The following is a 19,656-nucleotide window of genomic DNA, read 5'->3' as shown; positions in this document are numbered from 1 at the left end:
GAATGGTATACAATACCATTCAAATTCAAAGTTTATTCTCTATAAGTATTACAATGCTGAGTTTACAGAATTTGGTTATTGTGTGGTTTACATGTAGTAAAATAATAATTACAGAGTGTACCACTAGAACGCCTAGCATGGCTAGGCATTTCGGGCAGACTTATATTAAATCTTAAGTTTAAAATATTACAAAATTATGAGGTAAGTTGGTATTAAGGCTAAGTGACTAAATACTAGTTGTGAGTTTAGCAATGTGAATGCTTTTGTTTTGGCACTATACATAGTTTCAGTATTGGAGTATCACAGGCCAACTTATGACTAGTTAAGATTCATTATTTTGAGATTGAGATTGATATTTCTGTTTATGGTCAAATGGGTGAGTGAGTGTAAGTGTGAACCACCAGGTGGTATTCGTATTATTAGTTGACAGGGTGTATCAGGGAGATAAGATGTTTTCTGATGGTAGTTTTGAAGGTGATGAATGTGTCTGCAGTTTTGGAATTTTCAGGTAGGGTGTTCCAGATTTTAGGGCCTTTGACATACATTGAATTTTTGTAAAGGTTTAGTTGGACACGGGGAATGTCGTAGAGATGTTTGTGTCTGGTGTTGTGCCTGTGGGTTCTGTCACAACTATCAAGAAAGCTGTGTAAGAATGGTATATAATACAGACAAGATGAAATTAAGACACATATGCAACATCTGGGTATCTTTATTGTAGACGTTTCGCCATCCAGTGGCTTTATCAATACAAATTCTAGGACATAACTTGAAGACAGTAGAACTATGTACAGAAGATGAGGTAATCAGTCCCTCAACCTAGGAGAAGGTGCGAAGAGCACCATAGTCGTGGAGATTCTGAAGCAGACGAAAGGAGCCTGGCGCTTATATAGTAACGTCAGGTGTAGCAGACGAGGGCATAGTCACTGGTAGGCGGGATTCCCCAGTGGAAGTAGGTCCTTCCCAAAGAGATGGGTTAGTTGTAGTAGTAGTTGTCGTAGTCGTGAAGGTTATGTACATGTCCTCAGAATCAAGATTCCATGATGTTGCAGTGTCTGACAAGTTGTGTAAGAATGGTATATAATACCGACAAGATGAAATTAAGACACATGTGCAACATCTGGGTATCTTTATTGTAGACGTTTCGCCATCCAGTGGCTTTATCAATACAAATTCTAGGACATAACCTCATCTTCTGTACATAGTTCTACTGTCTTCAAGTTATGTCCTAGAATTTGTATTGATAAAGCCACTGGATGGCAAAACGTCTACAATGAAGATACCCAGATGTTGCACATGTGTCTTAATATCAAGAAAGCATTTTAGGTCAAGGTTAATATTGGAATTTAGGGTCCTGTAGATGTAGATTGCACAGTAGTAAGTGTGGATGTACTGAACAGGGAGTAAGTTTAGATCTATGAAGAGTGGGGGGGTGTGTTGCCAGGGATGGGATTTAGTGATTATTCTTACTGCGGCTTTTTGTTGGGTTATTATTGGCTTTAGGTGTGTTGCTGCAGTTGAACCCCAAGCACAGATAGCATAGGTGAGGTATGGATATGTAAGTGAATGGTATAGTGAGAGAAGGGCAGTTTGCGGCACGTAGTATCGTATCTTGGAGAGGATCCCAACCATTTTGGATACTTTTTTGGTTATGTGTTGGATATGGGTGCTGAAGTTCAGGTTGTTGTCGAGGTATAGACCTAGGAATTTGCCCTCATTTTGCCTGGCAATTAGAGTGTTGTCGATCTTAATGTTAATTTGCGCATCTCCTGCTCTGCTACCAAACATAATGTTGTACATGAATGGTATACAATACCATGTTGTACATGAATGGTACACAATACCATGTTGTACATGAATGGTATACAATACCATGTTGTACATGAATGGTATACAATACCATGTTGTACATGAATGGTATACAATACCATGTTGTACATGAATGATATACAATACCATGTTGTACATGAATGGTATACAATACCATGTTGTACATGAATGGTATACAATACCATGTTGTACATGAATGATATACAATACCATGTTGTACATGAATGGTATACAATACCATGTTGTACATGAATGGTATACAATACCATGTTGTACATGAATGGTATACAATACCAACAAGGTAAAGAGTTAGATACCCAGATGTACAACATCCAGGTATCTTTATTTGTAAATGTTGCACCATCCAGTGCCTTTATCAATACAAGAACATATGTCCTTGTATTAATAAAGTCACTGGATGGTGCAACATCTACAACATAATCATATGTTGTACATGTGTCTGATTCTTCAACAATAATGCCATGTTTAAGCTGAGGACCAGACACACCTTCAGTAACACACATTACAATACAAGCTAAAACCACATGGTGACAAGGTGGATATATGTGGTAGCAGATAAAGGAGTGGAGAGTTAGTGCGAGTGTAAGGTGGGAATCACAGTGGAGGGTCAGTGCGAGTGTATACTGTATACTGTGCGACTGTATACTGACCCACCACTGTGCTTCCCACAGTGGTGGGTCAGTATACAGTGGGAAGCACAGTGGTGGGTCAGTATACAGTGGGAAGCACAGTGGTAGGTCAGTATAAAGTGGGAAGCACAGTGAAGGGTCAGTATAAAGTGGGAAGCACAGTGGTGGGTCAGTATACAGTGGGAAGCACAGTGGAGGGTCAGTATAAAGTGGGAAGCACTGTCGAGGGTCAGTATAAAGTGGGAAGCACTGTCGAGGGTCAGTATAAAGTGGGAAGCACTGTCGAGGGTCAGTATAAAGTGAGAAGCACTGTCGAGGGTCAGTATAAAGTGAGAAGCACTGTCGAGGGTCAGTATAAAGTGAGAAGCACCGTCGAGGGTCCGTATAAAGTGAGAAGCACTGTCGAGGGTCAGTATAAAGTGAGAAGCACTGTCGAGGGTCAGTATAAAGTGAGAAGCACCGTCGAGGGTCAATATAAAGTGAGAAGCACCGTCGAGGGTCTGTATAAAGTGAGAAGCACCGTCGAGGGTCAGTATAAAGTGAGAAGCACCGTCGAGGGTCAGTATAAAGTGAGAAGCACTGTCGAGGGTCTGTATAAAGTGAGAAGCACTGTCGAGGGTCAGTATAAAGTGAGAAGCACTGTCAAGGGTCAGTATAAAGTGAGAAGCACTGTCGAGGGTCAGTATAAAGTGAGAAGCACTGTCGAGGGTCAGTATAAAGTGAGAAGCACTGTCGAGTGTCAGTATAAAGTGAGAAGCACTGTCGAGGGTCAGTATAAAGTGAGAAGCACAGTTGTACAAACATTGTGTTGTGCTGAAATAAACAGAGTTAATTTCAGTTAAAAAAAAAAAAAAGTAAAACGAGTCTAAATTGATTTTCTGTGAGTTCAACTAGTGACAGCTTGTTGGGTCCAGCATTTAGAATGACATAAACCCAGACACTATCCCCTGTGGGTTTTGTCCCAAGAAATATGTAGGCGAGACAGGCAGAGATCTTGCAGTCTGCCTGAATGAGCATCGAAATGCCTCTAACAGAGACGATGTAAGGTACGCCTGTGTCCTCCACAGAGACTCCACGGGGCATTTGATGAACTGGAATGTGGCACAACCTCAGACGCCGACGGTGCCTAGAAGCCTCACTAATCGCCGTCACTGACACTATAGAACGCAACACTGGAAACTACAAAATTTCAAAAACATTGGCATACATGATACTTAAGCACCACCAACCCAACAACACAGGAGTCACATGATTTCATCGTCTACCCATCCTCATCATAGGTAGAGGTTGTTTTGATAAGGACCTGCCTCGTATGGGCCAGTAGGCCTTCTACAGTGTTCCTCCATTCTTATGTTCTTTTGACATTCCTCAGGTCACGTGCGTCACACCTCACTCTCCACCTATATATATAACGTCTTTCTACCTCTGTAAGTTAGAAGTGATCAAGGTCCCAGGACCGAAACGTTTTCTAATAAATATGTCATAGTGTTTGCTTACGTGTCTTTCTAAACCAACATTATTCCTTATGGGAACAAATTTGTTTGGTATCGGCACTCAAACAGCATTCTGGAACTAATTAATTTCATATCCCGAGGTACCACTGTATGTACTGTACAATATTGTACATGTCTATGCCATTACTCTGACTTGTAAATGATAGATGTATAGGTAATCCTGGCTTTATACATCATTGTTCCATGACTAAGACAACTATACCACACTGCTATGCCACCAACATCTAAGCATAAGAAAATAATTTTTCCTCTGAAAGTCGTGTGTCATAAGAGGCTACTAAAATGCCAGCAGCAAGGGGCTAGTACACCTTCTCCTGTATACATCACTAAATATAAAAGAAAAATTATGTTTTTCTTTTTAGGTCACCCTGCCTGGGATGGTGGGCACAATGAAAAAAATTCTGAAAATTGTGAGACCTTTACCCACTCTGCCTGAGGTATCCCAGCAAGTGAACCCATCTCCTGTATTATCCCAGTGCTTAACAGAATATGGAATGGCATAAGAGGGTACAAATAAAAATGGGAACTATGACTATAGTTTACCTAATATAAAGAGCGAGAATACAACATATCCTGATGGAAAATTACATAACATAAACAATTGACCTACGAGACTTATTACCAGAGAAAGGGTAGATGTTATCAGTAACACGGACTTGTACTCACTCTTAATTCACCGACCAGCTGACCCGAGATTCGCAATGCATGGTCCACTACACACACGACTGTCCATCCTGAAACATCCTCACCCATCCTTCAGAGTGCAGGTACTGTACTTTCCACCTCCAGAACTGTAACATCCTCACCCATCCTTCAGAGTACAGGTACTGTACTTCCCACCTCCAGAACTGTAACATCCTCACCCATCCTTCAGAGTACAGGTACTGTACTTCCCACCTCCAGGACTGTAACATCCTCACTCATCCTTCAGAGTGCAGGTACTGTACTTCCCACCTCCAGGACTGTAACATCCTCACTCATCCTTCAGAGTGCAGGTACTGTACTTCCCACCTCCAGGACTGTAACATCCTCACTCATCCTTCAGAGTGCAGGTACTGTACTTCCCACCTCCAGAACTGTAACATCCTCACTCATCCTTCAGAGTGCAGGTACTGTACTTCCCACCTCCAGGACTGTAACATCCTCACTCATCCTTCAGAGTACAGGTACTGTACTTCCCACCTCCAGGACTGTAACATCCTCACTCATCCTTCAGAGTACAGGTACTGTACTTCCCACCTCCAGAACTGTAACATCCTCACCCATCCTTCAGAGTGCAGGTACTGTACTTCCCACCTCCAGAACTGTAACATCCTCACTCATCCTTCAGAGTACAGGTACTGTACTTCCCACCTCCAGGACTGTAACATCCTCACCCATCCTTCAGAGTGCAGGTACTGTACTTCCCACCTCCAGGACTGTAACATCCTCACCCATCCTTCAGAGTGCAGGTACTGTACTTCCCACCTCCAGGACTGTAACATCCTCACCCATCCTTCAGAGTGCAGGTACTGTACTTCCCACCTCCAGAACTGTAACATCCTCACCCATCCTTCAGAGTGCAGGTACTGTACTTCCCACCTCCAGAACTGTAACATCCTCACCCATCCTTCAGAGTGCAGGTACTGTACTTCCCACCTCCAGAACTGTAACATCCTCACCCATCCTTCAGAGTGCAGGTACTGTACTTCCCACCTCCAGAACTGTAACATCCTCACCCATCCTTCAGAGTGCAGGTACTGTACTTCCCACCTCCAGAACTGTAACATCCTCACCCATCCTTCAGAGTGCAGGTACTGTACTTCCCACCTCCAGAACTGTAACATCCTCACCCATCCTTCAGAGTGCAGGTACTGTACTTCCCACCTCCAGCACTGTAACATCCTCACCCATCCTTCAGAGTACAGGTACTGTACTTCCCACCTCCAGAACTGTAACATCCTCACTCATCCTTCAGAGTGCAGGTACTGTACTTCCCACCTCCAGCACTGTAACATCCTCACCCATCCTTCAGAGTACAGGTACTGTACTTCCCACCTCCAGAACTGTAACATCCTCACTCATCCTTCAGAGTGCAGGTACTGTACTTCCCACCTCCAGAACTGTAACATCCTCACTCATCCTTCAGAGTGCAGGTACTGTACTTCCCACCTCCAGAACTGCAACATCCTCACCCATCCTTCAGAGTGCAGGTACTGTACTTCCCACCTCCAGAACTGCAACATCCTCACCCATCCTTCAGAGTGCAGGTACTGTACTTCCCACCTCCAGGACTGTAACATCCTCACTCATCCTTCAGAGTACAGGTACTGTACTTCCCACCTCCAGGACTGTAACATCCTCACTCATCCTTCAGAGTGCTGGTACTGTACTTCCCACCTCCAGGACTGTAACATCCTCACTCATCCTTCAGAGTGCAGGTACTGTACTTCCCACCTCCAGGACTGTAACATCCTCACTCATCCTTCAGAGTGCAGATACTGTACTTCCCACCTCCAGAACTGTAACATCCTCACTCATCCTTCAGAGTGCAGGTACTGTACTTCCCACCTCCAGGACTGTAACATCCTCACTCATCCTTCAGAGTACAGGTACTGTACTTCCCACCTCCAGAACTGTAACATCCTCACTCATCCTTCAGAGTGCAGGTACTGTACTTCCCACCTCCAGAACTGTAACATCCTCACTCATCCTTCAGAGTACAGGTACTGTACTTCCCACCTCCAGAACTGTAACATCCTCACTCATCCTTCAGAGTGCAGGTACTGTACTTCCCACCTCCAGAACTGTAACATCCTCACTCATCCTTCAGAGTGCAGGCACTGTACTTCCCACCTCCAGAACTGTAACATCCTCACTCATCCTTCAGAGTGCAGGTACTGTACTTCCCACCTCCAGAACTGTAACATCCTCACTCATCCTTCAGAGTACAGGTACTGTACTTCCCACCTCCAGAACTGTAACATCCTCACTCATCCTTCAGAGTACAGGTACTGTACTTCCCACCTCCAGAACTGTAACATCCTCACTCATCCTTCAGAGTGCAGGTACTGTACTTCCCACCTCCAGGACTCAAAGTCGCACTAACCAGGGTCTCTGAATCCCCTGATTATTCCTACTTTGCTAACACTAACACCAGATCAAAAAAAATGATGTAACTATCATGTTTTTTACTCTAGTTCAACCCCAGCCGAGGATGCTGCATAATCAAAGATCTATTCATTTGATCTTATATACAAACCATCTAGCAGACAAAAACATTTGCTTGTTAGATGTGAGATGTTACATTTACATTTGATGTTACATTTATGGAAAATGCTGAATCTGTAGAGATCATCTGAGTATAACTAAGCCAGGTGTTTTATAGCCCAGCCAGGTGTTTTATAGCCCAGCCAGGTGTTTTATAGCCCAGCCAGGTGTTTTATAGCCCAGCCAGGTGTTTTATAGCCCAGCCAGGTGTTTTATAGCCCAGCCAGGTGTTTTATAGCCCAGCCAGGTGTTTTATAGCCCAGCCAGGTGTTTTATAGCCCAGCCAGGTGTTTTATAGCCCAGCCAGGTGTTGTATAGCTCAGCCAGGTGTTGTATAGCTCAGCCAGGTGTTGTATAGCTCAGCCAGATGTTGCAACCAAGTCTGATATTGCATAAGCAAAGCAGGTATTACATAACCAAGCCAAGTTTTGCATAACCAAGCCAGGTGCTGTGTAACCCCTACAGTATTTACAAATATACATGAACCACAAACAATAAATACATCGTTCTCCTTTTTAACTTTGAAATACATACAAAAAAAATTCCTGTGATAAAATGGAAAGTGTCCTCAAACACATGTACTAGAGCAATATTCCTGCAGTAAATGGCTATTCTTTTATCACAATACCACACACTACAGGTGCGCCTCAACCTACAATGGTTTGACTCGGGATATTTCTACTTTACGATGGTGTGGCAACAATTACAGTGGACCCCCGCATAACGATTACCTCCGAATGCGACCAATTATGTAAGTGTATTTATGTAAGTGCGTTTGTACGTGTTTGTTTGGGGGTCTGAAATGGACTAATCTACTTCACAATATTCCTTATGGGAATAAATTCGGTCAGTACTGGCACCTGAACATACTTATGGAATGAAAAAATATCGTTAACCGGGGGTCCACTGTATTTTGGAGGTGAAACTTGAGATAATTACCCAATATGAAGGCAACAAGTCCATAACTTGTATTTATTTACTGACTTTTCAGTACTGGTATTTAGAGTAATTATTTGTTTATTATTCAGTGACAGTAGTTATTTGACTTATTTATCATGTAATTCATATATGACTTAAAATATTTTCGATAGTTTTGTGGGAACATAACCCCACTAAGTCGCTGAGAACCTGAAGTCCAAAATCTAACGAAAAAGTATTTTACAAATTCACATTATTCCATTCTCATGAGATGACAAACTTATTAATCTTTAAACACACATAAAATTATGATGCTACTACACTTTTTACAATAATTAACAAAGTGATCCTCTCAATACATAAGAGTTTCACAAGGCAAGCTGTTCAGCCTTTTATAATCCAGCCTTACAGACTTACCTTCAGAGTCGTTGGGAAGCTCTAAACTTGTACTGATTATACAGCACCTGAGAAACAACAAATGATGTTTTTTATATACAGTGGACCCCCGGTTAACGAACTTTTTTCATTCCAGTAGTATGTTCAGGTGCCAGTACTGACCGAATTTTTTCCCATAAGGAATATTGTGAAGTAGATTAGTCCATTTCAGACCCCCAAACATACACGTACAAACGCACTTACATAAATACACTTACATAATTGGTCGCATTTGGAGGTGATTGTTAAGCGGGGGTCCACTGTATAGTGGACCCTCGGGTAATGGCATAAATCCATTCCAGAGAGCTTGCCTTTAACCAATTTTTCCCTTAGCCGAATTAATTTTCCCCATAAGAAATAATGGAAATCCAATTAATCTGTTTCAGACAGCCAAAAGTATTAACAAAAAATATATTTTTTAAAGATTAAATATAGATATATATATACAGAAAACAATGACAAATACAAAGCACTAATAAAATGGATAAATGAACATTTAACGTCACACATACCTTTATTGACTCTTGTTGGTGTATGGCAGACAGGTAGGAGGGGAGAGGAAAGCGAGTTTATTATGCTTCAATATGACGCTAATATCACCTATATGGCTTTTTTTTTTTTTCAACAAACCGGCCATATCACACCAAGGCAGGGTGGCCCAAAAAGAAAAATGAAAGTTTCTCTTTTTAAATTTAGTAATTTATACGGGAGAAGGGGTTACTATCCCCTTGCTCCCGGCATTTTAGTTGCCTCTTACAACACGCATGGCTTATGGAGGAAGAATTCTGTTCCACTTCCCCATGGAGATAAGAGAAAATAAACAAGAATAAGAACTAGAAAGAAAATAGAAGAAAACCCAGAGGGGTGTGTGTATATATGTGCTTGTACATGTATGTGCAGTGTGACCTAAGTGTAAGTAGAAGTAACAAGACGTACCTGAAATCTTGCATGTTCATGAGACAGAAAAAAAGGACACCAGCAATCCTACCATCATGTTAAACAATTACAGGCTTTCGTTTTACACTCACTTGGCAGGACGGTAGTACCTTCGTGGGCGGTTGCTGTCTACCAACCTATTACCTAGGATGGCTTATTTATCTATCACAATTCACCTAATATATCATAAACAATATTAATAACATAGAAACATGATATATACTCTAGAATGAATAAAATATGTCATAATGTATGAGAGAAGTAAAGTGATGGAAGTGTTGTTGTTGGGTTTATAAGGGCCACAGAGAGATGCCGTACATATTAGTGGTGGTGGAGGCGGCAGCAGAGCTCACCAACACTATCACACTTAAACAATGTATGTAATTTATAAATAAGAAATATTTACATTTTAATTTATAAATAATTAAGTAAGTTTATTCAGGTATACACAAATACAGTTACATAGATTATCATACATAGCAGCAAATGTGTAAAGTATCTGGGATAACCCAAAAAAAGCCGGAGTGACGTATTTCCATTGGGGTCCTTTTATATTTACACTTACCTTGGAGGAGGTTAGTTTAATTAGTTAGTTTGATGGAGGAGATGCTGGCAGAGGTTTAGGGTGATGGAAGATACGTAGCAGGGCGGCGTATGTTCAGCGGCCCGATGCACATAAAACAACATTGGAGAGTTATTTTCGTGTCGTTTTTCTATCACTTACTCCCTTAACTTACTTGCTACACTGTTAATTCTACACTTTATCGCTGGCTGGCACTATAGCCTTTATCAAAACCTGCTGCTTTATTATCGTACATATCGTAGAATCACTGCAGAAGGCACATTTTCCCCTCTCTCTTCCTCCTCCACTTTGGTACTTTGCTACGAGTTTTTTCTCGAATTCTATTGTACTTCTTTCCTTCTTTACCACAGGGCTGGCACTAGAAGCTTTCTTTAGGCCCATGGTGGCTTATTTAGCAGTTATAAGCACTAAAAACAATGGAATACAAAATATATTGCATGTACACGAGGAATCGTCCTCCCTGACTTGTAAACAATGGCACACTGGCTTTACATGGGCTCAGGCTGCGCGGACACATTCGGGATGAATGCCCTTAACCAAGTTCTTGGGTATTAGCCGAGCCAATATTTTGACACAAAAACGTGCCGCTATCCGATTTTGGCGTTAGCCGATGCCACCGTTACCCGACGATCCACTGTGTAAGATGATTCAGTAAAAACACAGCAACGAGGTAGGGTGACCCAAAAAAGAAGAGACACTTTGACCATCATTCACACCATCACTGTCTTGTCAGAGGCACACAGATACAAATCCTTAATAATTAACCCCTTCACTGTCGCAACCCCCAATCCTGAAGTGTCTCCTGGTGTCACAAAATAAAAAAAAAAAAAAAAAAAAAAAAAAAAAAAAATTATTTTCTTATGAAATGATAGAGAATCTTTTCCCGATTGTAATGACACCAAAAACACAAAAATTGATGGAAAACTGACGGAATTATGCTCTCGCAAATTAGCGACCTCGGCGATATTTACAAATTGGCTATTTCGCCCACTTTGAGCCCTATTTTAGAACATAAGAACATAAGAAAGGAGGAACACTGCAGCAGGCCTGTTGGCCCATACTAGGCAGGTCCTTTACAATTCATCCCACTAACAAACATTTGACCAACCCAATTTTCAATGCTACCCAAGAAATAAGCTCTGATGTGCAAGTCCCACTCAAATCCAACCCCTCCCACTCATGTACTTATCCAACCTAAATTTGAAACTACCCAAAGTCCTAGCCTCAATAACCCAACTAGGTAGACTGTTCCACTCATCAACTACCCTATTTCCAAACCAATACTTTCCTATGTCCTTTCTAAATCTAAACTTATCTAATTTAAATCCATTACTGCGGGTTCTCTCTTGGAGAGATATCCTCAAGACCTTGTTAATATCCCCTTTATTAATACCTATCTTCCACTTATACACTTCTATCAGGTCTCCCCTCATTCTTCGTCTAACAAGTGAATGTAACTTAAGAGTCTTCAATCTTTCTTCATAAGGAAGATTTCTAATGCTATGTATTAATTTAGTCATCCTACGCTGAATGTTTTCTAACGAATTTATGTCCATTCTGTAATATGGAGACCAGAATTGAGCTGCATAATCTAGGTGAGGCCTTACTAATGATGTATAAAGCTGCAGTATGACCTCTGGACTTCTGTTGCTTACACTAATTCCATTGTTCCAGTTGACCAAACTCATAACTATTTTTTTAGAAATCCATTTTTTCTATCAACTGAGTACAAGAAACTGCCCATTTACCGATTTCAACTACCCAATAACGTGGTCAGAAATTTGCAATTTGGCCAATTTCATGAAAATTAAAAAAATATGACAATTTCAAAATAAAATCCAGAATGAACAATGCAGACATTCCTGGCTCTAAAATAACATTTTCTTTGTTCATCAGTCACGTCTCCAGGCCTCTCTGATATTACTCTTGCTTTCTATTTTGAATTTTTATTCAAACAAAAAATAGAAGATTTACTGTTATGCAGACTACTGCAATACTGTAATAATTGTAAAAATTACATCAACCCATTCATGACTGCATATTAGAATGGCTAGTTGGACATTTATTGGACAATGACATCATTTGTTTACTTTTGAACATAAGCAAAAATCAAACATTTCCCCTACTTTGAGCTCCATTTCCAGGTTCTATAATATGCTTTCCATTCTATCAAATGAGACCAAGAAAACGAGAATACAACCATAAATACTATACGAAAATAGACCACAAAGTCGGCATTTTAGATAATACATATCTAAACAAACACAGGGAGCTACTGGCACAGATTCGTCCAACACATGTATGAACCGAACTGAAGGCTGGGAGGGTGGTGGGGGTAGCGGGGGGATGGCTGTAGCCCATCCTGCCCCATGGGCGACCGCAGGCTCAAAATTTTTTTTGCCTCCCGCAACTGTGTTAAACTAATTTTATGAAGTGTCAAACAAAAAAAATGCCGCAATTCTTCAATTGTGCTATAACCAAAACGTGCAAGACAAAACCGTGTTAAATGACGGTCTACTGTATATGACTTTTAATATAAATCACTAATATAAAATGACAAATATTTCAAATACATCTATCCAATAATTCTCTTCAATTACTATACAACACAACTAAGGAAGTATAGTACCTGCACCCTAAAGGACAGGTGGAGACATTAACAGTTTTGAGGTGTAGTATCAGTGCGACTCTGGCAAGACTGTGATGGCAAAAGCATTTCTTCTTTGTTTGGGTCACTACCTCAGTGGGAGACACACAGTTTCTGGAAACAAAATTTATAAAATATTTATATGACACTATTACTGGAGAGCCATTGTAAAGATCTAATCTGGATGGCATCAATCAACCCAGTTACTACAGGAGATGGATTTAATAAACTAACTGACAAAGGTGTGATGAATGGTTTGAAAAACCGACAAGTTGAAGATTGAGACACTTATGCAGCATATGGGGAATCTTTATTTAGGAAACGTTTCGCCACACAGTGGACATCAGTCCACAATGGACTGATGAAGCCACTGTGTGGCGAAACGTTTCCTGAATAAAGATTCCCATATGCTGCATAAGTGTCTCAATCTTTAACTGACAAAGATTGAAGAACTGCTCAATAAAATGCCATAACTTCCCAACATCCCTCTAACTTACACCAACACAGCCCACTGAGGTTATCATGATTATTAACTCTCTAAAAAACAAATCAAGGAATGTAGCCCAAGTGCCACCACTGCTGTATAAACGAGCGGCTCAAATCCTTTCACCCACCACTGCATTACTCTTCAACAAATCGCTAGATACTAACACTTTCCTGGCAACACTCAAGCTAGCAAGGATTACACCAATCCACAAAGGTGGTGACCCAACAGATAGAAACAATTATAGCCAATATCAAACTTGCCTTTACTTTCCAAAATCTTCAAGAAACTCATACACAAAAGGTTACATTCCTTCACAACATCACATAACATCCTCAACCCCTGCCAGTTTGGCTTCAGGAGAAACAAAAGCACAAATGATGCAATAATAAAAATGCTAGACCTACTTTACACAGCATTGAATAAAAATGAATAACCACTTGGACCTTTCATCAATCTTAAGAAAGCTTTTGATACAGTAGACCACACCATCCTACTCCTCAAGCTTGATCATTACAGTATAAGAGGCCATGTGCTTGCATTTATCAAGTCCTACCTCACTAAGAGAAAGCAATATGTCTGTCAATGACACAACCTCCTCGACCTGGACACTGGTGTACCACAGGGTAGTATTCTTGGCCCCCTCCTTTTCCTTTTATACATCAATGATCTTCCAGGTGTATCACATCAACTTACGCTTATTATCTTTGCTGACAACACAACTTTTGTCATCTCTCACCCAAATTTAGCCTCATTCAACACTACTGCTAATGAAGAACTCACAAAAACAACAACCTGGTTGACCATCAATAAACTCATACTTAATATAGACAAAACCTTTTACATTATGTTTGGGAGTAGAGCAAGTGAGGACCAACTAAATATGCTTAACAACATCCTTACTGCTAAACATAATGAGGGAAAATTCCTGGTGTGCACCTTGACAGCAACCTAAAATTCAACACCCATATCCAACACATAACAAAAAAGGTTTCTAAAACAGTTGTCATCCTCTCAAAGATATGTTACTATGTACCACAAACACCACTACTTACACTATATGTTACTATGTACCACAAACACCACTACTTACACTATATGTTACTATGTACCACAAACACCACTACTTACACTATATGTTACTATTTTATTTTATTATCACACCGGCCGATTCCCACCAAGGCAGGGTGGCCCGAAAAAGAAAAACTTTCACCATCATTCACTCCATCACTGTCTTGCCAGAAGGGTGCTTTACACTACAGTTTTTAAACTGCAACATTAACACCCCTCCTTCAGAGTGCAGGCACTGTACTTCCCATCTCCAGGACTCAAGTCCGGCCTGCCGGTTTCCCTGAATCCCTTCATAAATGTTACTTTGCTCACACTCCAACAGCACGTCAAGTATTAAAAACCATTTGTCTCCATTCACTCCTATCAAACACGCTCACGCATGCCTGCTGGAAGTCCAAGCCCCTCGCACACAAAACCTCCTTTACCCCCTCCCTCCAACCCTTCCTAGGCCGACCCCTACCCCGCCTTCCTTCCACTACAGACTGATACACTCTTGAAGTCATTCTGTTTTGCTCCATTCTCTCTACATGTCCGAACCACCTCAACAACCCTTCCTCAGCCCTCTGGACAACAGTTTTGGTAATCCCGCACCTCCTCCTAACTTCCAAACTACGAATTCTCTGCATTATATTCACACCACACATTGCCCTCAGACATGACATCTCCACTGCCTCCAGCCTTCTCCTCGCTGCAACATTCATCACCCACGCTTCACACCCATATAAGAGCGTTGGTAAAACTATACTCTCATACATTCCCCTCTTTGCCTCCAAGGACAAAGTTCTTTGTCTCCACAGACTCCTAAGTGCACCACTCACTCTTTTTCCCTCATCAATTCTATGATTCACCTCATCTTTCATAGACCCATCCGCTGACACGTCCACTCCCAAATATCTGAATACGTTCACCTCCTCCATACTCTCTCCCTCCAATCTGATATTCAATCTTTCATCACCTAATCTTTTTGTTATCCTCATAACCTTACTCTTTCCTGTATTCACCTTTAATTTTCTTCTTTTGCACACCCTACCAAATTCATCCACCAATCTCTGCAACTTCTCTTCAGAATCTCCCAAGAGCACAGTGTCATCAGCAAAGAGCAGCTGTGACAACTCCCACTTTGTGTGTGATTCTTTATCTTTTAACTCCACGCCTCTTGCCAAGACCCTCGCATTTACTTCTCTTACAACCCCATCTATAAATATATTAAACAACCACGGTGACATCACACATCCTTGTCTAAGGCCTACTTTTACTGGGAAAAAATTTCCCTCTTTCCTACATACTCTAACTTGAGCCTCACTATCCTCGTAAAAACTCTTCACTGCTTTCAGTAACCTACCTCCTACACCATACACTTGCAACATCTGCCACATTGCCCCCCTATCCACCCTGTCATACGCCTTTTCCAAATCCATAAATGCCACAAAGACCTCTTTAGCCTTATCTAAATACTGTTCACTTATATGTTTCACTGTAAACACCTGGTCCACACACCCCCTACCTTTCCTAAAGCCTCCTTGTTCATCTGCTATCCTATTCTCCGTCTTACTCTTAATTCTTTCAATTATAACTCTACCATACACTTTACCAGGTACACTCAACAGACTTATCCCCCTATAATTTTTGCACTCTCTTTTATCCCCTTTGCCTTTATACAAGGGAACTATGCATGCTCTCTGCCAATCCCTAGGTACCTTACCCTCTTCCATACATTTATTAAATAATTGCACCAACCCCTCCAAAACTATATCCCCACCTGCTTTTAACATTTCTATCTTTATCCCATCAATCCCGGCTGCCTTACCCCCTTTCATTTTACCTACTGCCTCACGAACTTCCCCCACACTCACAACTGGCTCTTCCTCACTCCTACAAGATGTTATTCCTCCTTGCCCTATACGTACACGAAATCACAGCTTCCCTATCTTCATCAACATTTAACAATTCCTCAAAATATTCCTTCCATCTTCCCAATACCTCTAACTCTCCATTTAATAACTCTACTCTCCTATTTTTAACTGACAAATCCATTTGTTCTCTAGGCTTTCTTAACTTGTTAATCTCACTCCAAAACTTTTTCTTATTTTCAACAAAATTTGTTGATAACATCTCACCCACTCTCTCATTTGCTCTCTTTTTACATTGCTTCACCACTCTCTTAACTTCTCTCTTTTTCTCCATATACTCTTCCCTCCTTGCATCACTTCTACTTTGTAAAAACTTCTCATATGCTAACTTTTTCTCCCTTACTACTCTCTTTACATCATCATTCCACCAATCGCTCCTCTTCCCTCCTGCACCCACTTTCCTGTAACCACAAACTTCTGCTGAACACTCTAACACTACATTTTTAAACCTACCCCATACCTCTTCGACCCCATTGCCTATGCTCTCATTAGCCCATCTATCCTCCAATAGCTGTTTATATCTTACCCTAACTGCCTCCTCTTTTAGTTTATAAACCTTCACCTCTCTCTTCCCTGATGCTTCTATTCTCCTTGTATCCCATCTACCTTTTACTCTCAGTGTAGCTACAACTAGAAAGTGATCTGATATATCTGTGGCCCCTCTATAAACATGTACATCCTGAAGTCTACTCAACAGTCTTTTATCTACCAATACATAATCCAACAAACTACTGTCATTTCGCCCTACATCATATCGTGTATACTTATTTATCCTCTTTTTCTTAAAATATGTATTACCTATAACTAAACCCCTTTCTATACAAAGTTCAATCAAAGGGCTCCCATTATCATTTACACCTGGCACCCCAAACTTACCTACCACACCCTCTCTAAAAGTTTCTCCTACTTTAGCATTCAAGTCCCCTACCACAATTACTCTCTCACTTGGTTCAAAGGCTCCTATACATTCACTTAACATCTCCCAAAATCTCTCTCTCTCCTCTGCATTCCTCTCTTCTCCAGGTGCATACACGCTTATTATGACCCACTTCTCGCATCCAACCTTTACTTTAATCCACATAATTCTTGAATTTACACATTCATATTCTCTTTTCTCCTTCCATAACTGATCATTTAACATTACTGCTACCCCTTCCTTTGCTCTAACTCTCTCAGATACTCCAGATTTAATCCCATTTATTTCCCCCCACTGAAACTCTCCTACCCCCTTCAGCTTTGTTTCGCTTAGGGCCAGGACATCCAACTTCTTTTCATTCATAACATCAGCAATCATCTGTTTCTTGTCATCCGCACTACATCCACGCACATTTAAGCAACCCAGTTTTATAAAGTTTTTCTTCTTCTCTTTTTTAGTAATTGTATACAGGAGAAGGGGTTACTAGCCCATTGCTCCCGGCATTTTAGTCGCCTCATACGACACGCATTGCTTACGGAGGAAAGATTCTTTTCCACTTCCCCATGGACAATAGAAGAAATAAAAAAGAACAAGAGCTATTTAGAAAAAGGAGAAAAACCTAGATGTATGTATATATATATATGCATGTGCGTGTCTGTGAAGTGTGACCAAAGTGTAAGTAGGAGTAGCAAGATATCCCTGTTATCTTAGCGTGTTTATGAGACAGAAAAAGAAACCAGCAATCCTACCATCATGCAAAACCGTTACAGGTTTTTGTTTCACAGTCATCTGGCAGGATGGTAGTACTTCCCTGGGTGGTTGCTGTCTACCAACCTACTACCTATATATGTTACTATGTACCACAAACACCACTACTTACACTATATGTTACTATGTACCACAAACACCACTACTTACACTATATGTTACTATGTACCACAAACACCACTACTTACACTATATGTTACTATGTACCACAAACACCACTACTTACACTATATGTTACTATGTACCACAAACACCACTACTTACACTATATGTTACTATGTACCACAAACACCACTACTTACACTATATGTTACTATGTACCACAAACACCACTACTTACACTATATGTTACTATGTACCACAAACACCACTACTTACACTATATGTTACTATGTACCACAAACACCACTACTTACACTATATGTTACTATGTACCACAAACACCACTACTTACACTATATGTTACTATGTACCACAAACACCACTACTTACACTATATGTTACTATGTACCACAAACACCACTACTTACACTATATGTTACTATGTACCACAAACACCACTACTTACACTATATGTTACTATGTACCACAAGCACCACTACTTACACTATATGTTACTATGTACCACAAACACCACTACTTACACTATACTATTCACTGATCTACCAATATTTGTGCCTGGGGTTCCACAACAACAAACCACCTAAAATCAATAATAACAACAAAAAGCCACAGTGCAACTTATCACACAATCCACTGCTAGACAACCCTCCTCCTTCACTTTTCAAAGACCTATACTTACTGGCTATACAAAACATTAACTCATACTATTGTACAACCTACATTTACAGAACAATAAATTCTAATATAAATCCCGACCCGAAACACTTTCTTGGCAGTTGCAACAGGACTCAGACACAACACTAGGCACAAAAACTTCTATGACATTCCCAATGTAAGGCTAAATCTTTTCAAAAACTCATTATGCATAAATGGGCCCAAAATCTGGAACTGTCTACCAGAAATCTCCAGAACCACTGGTTAAGCATTTTTAAAACTATAGTTAAAAAACACCTTATCATAAATACATATGTAAAACCTGTACATGCATGTGTTTCAACATCATGAACATAAGTAAAACTTTTTCCTCAATATAATCAATATATACTTGCTCTCAATATCTGTATTCATCTCAAATGAATGTCATAGGGGATATAAATAAGGTCTTGAGGATATCTCTCCAAGAGAGAACCTGCAGTAATGGATTCAAATTAGATAAGTTTAGATTTAGAAAGGATATAGGAAAGTACTGGTTTGGAAATAGGGTAGTTGATGAGTGGAACAGTCTGCCTAGTTGGGTTATTGAGGCTAAAACCTTGGGTAGTTTCAAATTTAGGTTGGATAGATACTTGAGTGAGAGGGGTTGGATTTGAGTGTGACTTGCATATGAGAGTGAATAGGGTTATCAGAGCTTATTTCTTGGGTGGTATTGAAAATTGGGTTGGGCAAATGTTTTGTTAGTGGGATGGATTGTAAAGGACCTGCCTAGTATGGGCCAACAGGCCTGCTGCAGTGTTCCTCCTTTCTTATGTTCTTATGTTAAATATTAATCACTCCACTGTATCTGCCTAAGGTTAATAATAAAAAAGTATGTCTTCTCTACAAGACTTATTAAAGTCATATAGCATGACTTAATACAATACTCAAGTCTCTTGTATTCATTGTAACTCATTTAATGACCATATGTA

At 40.4% G+C, this 19,656-nt stretch overlaps 1 long non-coding RNA gene across 5 annotated transcripts in view; it reads right to left on the bottom strand.

Annotated features, from left to right (window-relative positions):
• Positions 1-694: 694 nt before the first annotated feature.
• LOC138855372 (uncharacterized) overlaps positions 695-19,656 on the bottom strand; it is a 50,884-nt gene continuing 31,922 nt past the window's right edge. For 4 of the 5 annotated variants that reach the window (XR_011394606.1, XR_011394608.1, XR_011394605.1 and 1 more), the window contains one exon: positions 11,528-12,873. This is a non-coding gene — a long non-coding RNA (uncharacterized lncRNA). Of the gene's footprint in view, positions 1,053-11,527; positions 12,874-19,656 lie in introns of those variants that run through there. The other variant, XR_011394604.1, reaches the window with a different exon arrangement.

Source organism: Cherax quadricarinatus, chromosome 92 (assembly GCF_038502225.1).
Source record: "Cherax quadricarinatus isolate ZL_2023a chromosome 92, ASM3850222v1, whole genome shotgun sequence".
In the NCBI taxonomy this organism is placed as follows: domain Eukaryota; kingdom Metazoa; phylum Arthropoda; class Malacostraca; order Decapoda; family Parastacidae; genus Cherax; species Cherax quadricarinatus.
The sequence above is the reverse complement of the archived record's forward strand: the minus strand, read 5'-3'. Positions and strand labels throughout refer to the sequence as shown.